Source organism: Natator depressus, chromosome 4, assembly GCF_965152275.1.
Source record: "Natator depressus isolate rNatDep1 chromosome 4, rNatDep2.hap1, whole genome shotgun sequence".
NCBI lineage: Eukaryota > Metazoa > Chordata > Testudines > Cheloniidae > Natator > Natator depressus.
Window position 1 is genome coordinate 20536673 of NC_134237.1, and position 5513 is coordinate 20542185.

A 5513-nucleotide genomic window follows, 5' to 3' on the forward strand; every position below is an offset into this window, starting at 1 on the left:
ACCTGGGGGCTACAGGGCTGCTCTAACATAAGCTGGCAGGAACAGTCCCCCAAGGGCCATTACACTGAAAGGGATAACCGGAACACAGCATGCTCAGGCCATACCTCCTCAAGCTGCCACATCTGTCTCACTCTAGAAGACCCCATTCGTTGGCTTTGCACCACCAGGGGATTCTCCTGTGACAGAGAAATACCCAACTGCCCCTTCAGTCGAGTCCCCTTTATGCCACCACAGCAGTACAGAGAGGACTTAGCCTGTTGGGTATGAAATGTTATATTGTTCATGGTTTATTAAGTTACATGTGTGTATTAGACCCAATAATCAGTTTCTAAGGATATTGCAGCAATCCAAGATGGACTCTTGTGACTCCATTTTGTGACCCCACTATGCACTGTCAGCTTGGCCTGGAAGTAACTGGATTAAACTGGTTTTTCCTGCCTCTGGGCAATCTCAAGGCCAAACCACCTCAGACTGTTTCCCGTCTTTCCCAGGAGCATACCATGTTTTCCTGCCACAAACTGTATAAAAGGACTGTAATCACAGACTGGTGGTGCAGTCCATCTTGGGTCTTCCTGGCAGCAGCACACCATCAAAGAATACCATTCATCCCTGAGGTGAGAAGAAAGAGGAAGACGCATTCCACTTTACTTGCTCCTGTTCCTGGGAACGTCAGCAACCAAAGGGTTCTCGGTCTATTTCTTCCATCCCAACGGTCATTGAGGGACTCTCCAGTGCTCCTCCTCTACGGGTTCCCGTTACCCACGGAGTGGAGGTCCTGGACTTCGCCGCCACGGAAGTGCTGGGAATATAGTGAGACATAATAATTAGGTTTTTCTTAGTTGGGGTTACATTTTCAGTTGCCAGGGTGGGTTCTGTATTTTTGGGCCTGAGCTTTATGCTCATGGGAAGAGCTGCTGTGTCACTGGCTTTGTGTTTGTTTATATAGTTATTGCTCATTTACATTTATCCCTTCCCTTATCTGTAATTTATCCCTTAATACACTTACCTGTTGTTTTACCCTTCTTTCTGGTCAGTCTTTATTATTTGTGCACATAGGGAAGAGGGAAGGAGATCTACACCAGTCCACCGGTGACAGATACAGCAGAGGGCGGGTCTGCTCTTCTGAGAAAAAGGAGCTTGTTTATACTCTGTTACCTACACCCATTACTCAATAAGAGTTATCTTGGCTCCCCTTTGAGATAACAAGCCTGGGCTAGGGAGCTGGACCCTGGTGATCAGATTTGCCCTATAGATGACTGCAAAACTAAGCTTGAGTGCCCAAAGCTGGCTCTTCAGAGTATTAAAACACCATCTCCTTTTTACCATTGTGGGTGTGTCATCCAAGAAATACAGCCATGTCCTTAAGTTAGTTCTTCAATATTCTGCTTCAAAGTCAAGTCCCTAAGAGAAGGAGTCTCATAAGTGATTAGGCTGGGCCTACAGATACAGGAGGTATCTTTTCCCTGTGAAGTGTGTCTTGGTGCCTGAAATCAGTCATACCTGTCCTCTGAAGTTAGCAGCATCCAACGTTTGAAAGACGCTTGGACAAAATAGCTGGTTTACTTGCCCATATTTTCAAAGCATTCAAGGAGATCCACTACTCTGAGATTATTCATCTGAATTTTATTATCAAGCTCTTTGACAAGATTAACAGCCCCTTAATTAGTTTATTGATCAAAATCATTCCTGTTGAAAGTATGACACACACAAATATAAACTAGGGACTTTTTCAGTAAGAATGCTTTTTTTGCTTTCTAAAATAGAAACAAAACCAGGGACTTTTGTCAGCCCTTGAGATGTTAGATAAGATTTATACATTTTCTAAAGAGACATTTTCACTTTTAAGTAAATATAAAGTATTTCTACAAGAAGAACAACCCAGTCGAGAAAATGCAGATTGGTGATATGTCCAGCTTTCTTGGATATATATATACACCTTGGGCACATGCGTATATCATCATGTATGCAATACCTTTTTCACCTGTTCTACTCTTTATTTTATTAATTAATTTTGATGTAAATAGTTTTGTATAAAGATAGCTATACAAGGCTCTGGGCCCTCCAACACTCAGTTAATATTAGGTATAGACCCAGCAGCATTAAACAATCAGACAAGGACTCAGCCAGCCAGCCACCTATGAAAAAGTTCCTATTCACCCCTTCATCATTCTGGGAACATACCTGCAGCAGCCCTCTCCAAACCCCAATCAACCTGATGTCTTTTTCAACATGCCAGGAAGGTCACCAAATCTGGGCTTTCTCAGACTAAGAGGGGGAACAATCTCCAGAGTCCTGACTCCCCCATCTCCCCCAGACAGTTACTGCTCTTATTATCATTTAGTGAAGACTATTCTGCGAAGACATTTGATTATAAGTCATTTAATCATAGACAGCCAGAATAGAGTATACACATTTTTCAAGATGCTCTGTCACAAGGCCCTACTGAAATCCATGTCAAAACTCCCATTGACTTGAATTTTGCAGGATCAGGCCCATAGTGCTGTTCTGCTCAAAACAGCGACTGCAAAAATGGCATTGTCGGGTTAAATTACTCGTCTCTCTATAATGTCCCTTTATATTTGCTCAGTTTACAAATGAAAGGATGTTTTTTCTAACTGCCGGTCCTGCAGACAGAGCCTGGGCTCATCCTTGAGCATCAGCATTCTTAACAAAGGTTCTGCCTGCCATGTGTTATCCTCAGATACACTTGTCGTGACTCCAACATCTTCAAATTATGCCCTCAGTGAAAACTCTCTGTATATCGCTAGAAAGCCGAACTGCTCTGCTGTTCTCCCAGCTGAGAATGCATGACAGACACTCATAAAACAATAAAAATATACTCCTAAGAGTATAAGCATATCATAAAAACAGATGGCGAACTTGAGTAACAAGTTAGATGAAGGGTTTGACCTTTCAGACCAGCACTTTATGATCGTCTGCCAACTCCATTACACAGCAAACTCATTTCCTCCTGCAGCACAACACAGTCATGTAACAGACCCTGGGCCCACTCATGTTCCCTTCACATAAAACTCCTGCAGAAGTTTTGCATGAGTCAGATGAGTAGGGCATGGCCCCTTGCAATGGCATTCATAGACCTTATGCTGCAATGGCCACTAAGGAGTTAATGGCCAGAACTGCTACTCCCCGACCTGTGGCTCATTATTTGACTATCAAAAGCTGTGATAAAAAACTGCAGCTCAGGGAGAAGTGGGCTGCTGCCAGAGAGGCAAGGGAGCACCCCAGCAGAGAGCTGGCAAGGAGCTGCTTTAGGAACAGACCCAGAAACCACTGGGGAGAGGTTGCTGGGAAACAGTTAAAAGGGACTGGATTTTCTGCACCCTGTCAGGCCCCTGGAAGGATTACAAAACAGGGATTGAAGAGTAGCTGGCATAGGCAGGCATGCTGGAACAATTTTTATAGTGGGGGTGCTGATGATGGAAATCATGTATTTGGTGTTTGTTATTACTGCTTCAAGCCAGGGAGTGTGGCAGCATCCCCAACATCCCTAGTTCCAGCACCACTGGGTACAGGCCAGATGACCCGCAGAATGGGGTCTTAAAGGACCAATGAACCTTAAATAGTCCCTTAGGGGGAGGGAACAAGCCCTCTCTCATCTCTGTATCAGATGCTGTCATTCTAGACAACGTTTCGTAACAGTTTTTCAGCAGCCTCCATGTCTCATTTAACACTAACTGTTATAAAAGGGCATTGGCTTAAGTATCCACAATATTGTTTGGCAAGAGTCCATGCACACATGCCCTGACACTCTACTATGAACCTTCTCAGGTCATCCTAGATGTTGTATGCACTGTTACTGCATTCACTATTCCTGAATCTTTGTCTGGTTAAAGATACAAAGAGCTCCAGTTTGTCTTTATTTATGCCCTGCATTTTGGAGGTTAGTAAAAAAAACAAAACCAAAAATTGGCAGAGGGAGGCGAGTGGCTCACTCGGGTGGTGGGACTGGTAATAAGCAGGACTGGAAGTATGTTGTTGTGAACCGTGGAAGAAGCCAGGGGGCTTGGTTCACTTACACTGATATGAATCAGGAGTAACTCCACTGAAGTCCAGGGAGTCAGTGATCAAACTGGGAAGGGGAGACTGGCCAATCAGTTCTGACCTGTGCACTTACATTGGATATACTTGTAAGGACAAAAATAAGTGGTGCTGAGTTCCCTCAACTCCCACTGATTTCAGTGGGAATGGAGGCCACTGAGTGGCTTGCAGGATTGTGCCCACAATCAGACTCTTCATCACCCACTCAGAAGCAAGATTTCCTACTGTTCATTTGGGGTGCACATTTTCCTCACCCCTCAAAATCACTCCCCCAAATAGTTGCTTAGTGCAATCAGTACTAAAGGGGAAACATGCAGTCACAGTGGTGTTTCTAAGCCCCATTTCATACATAGCATGAAAATAACGATACAGATAAAAACTGCAGCAGGAAAAGTGACCCTGAAAGTCCCATCCTTCAGTTGTGTTGTGAAAGATATTGCTTACCAAACACTGAGGCCTCCTGTCACATGTCATTTGCAACACCCCTCTCCATGTTGCCTATCTTATCTTTACTCCCAGCTGGCTGGCTTCCCTAGAAAGAAAGCCACAGAAAGGTAGTTACACTCCACTGTCCAACTAACACCGTATTCACTGGGAGACTTCACTAACGGAAAAGGTGAAAGGGACAGTACAAATTTTATTTTTAATCATTTCTATTCCGGTCATTTTCTAACATACCTGCCCTTTAGGACCATGACTCATGCATTTTTTTCCTTTGCATCTTTAAGTTGTTTTAAAGACTCTTCTCTCCCCTGCTGTTGTTTGTGTGGGTCACACATCAGGGAGTGCCTGGGGGTGGAGGGCCTAACACCAGCAGCAGCAGATTTCCATCAAATTTCTGGATGTTCATCTGTTAGAAGAGAAACAGCTGCAGCTTCTTCCTCGTCCTCCTTCCCTGCAGCCCTTAGCTGCTTGCAGCCTGCTTCCCAGACTCGGTGATTCTGAATCTGAGCTTGCCTGAAATTTGGGATTGTTCAGATTGGGATTCCAGTCCATTCTCCTCGTAGATATAGGATCAAGTCATGAGGTTCAGATCCAGTTCCAAATATCCCCAATATTCAGGGGGTTGGATCCAGGGGTTTGGATCCAGAGGATTCTAGTTTAGGTCCATATATAAATGGATGTATTATAACCTCAGGCAGGATTCCTTCAAATACAGAGCCACTGATTTACATATCTTTAAAGACAGGTCTGAGTATTACACGTAAAAAAGGGTTAGGAGATATAAGAGGACAGGACATCGGGGGAGAGCTGGGGAACAATTTTGGAAACGAATATATGCCAGATTTCTGTGCATATTTATATTAGCTGCATTTTTACAGTCATCACACATTTTAATTAGCACAGCACTGTGCTCTTTAATAAAGAAGTTTAGAGCAGGTCTGAGAGCTGCTGATAAATTAATGCTGACACCGTGGTGCTGCTAAGGGTACTTACTCTCCTGTTTCTTTCCA

General features: G+C 43.9%; 1 long non-coding RNA gene across 1 annotated transcript; it reads right to left on the reverse strand.

Annotated features, from left to right (window-relative positions):
• Positions 1-481: 481 nt before the first annotated feature.
• On the reverse strand, positions 482-4873 carry LOC141985778 (uncharacterized). The gene is made up of 3 exons (XR_012639013.1): positions 4738-4873; positions 4504-4591; positions 482-799 (listed from the first exon to the last, which is right to left on the reverse strand). It is a non-coding gene; the product is annotated as an uncharacterized LOC141985778 (long non-coding RNA).
• Between the last annotated feature and the right edge of the window lie 640 nt (positions 4874-5513).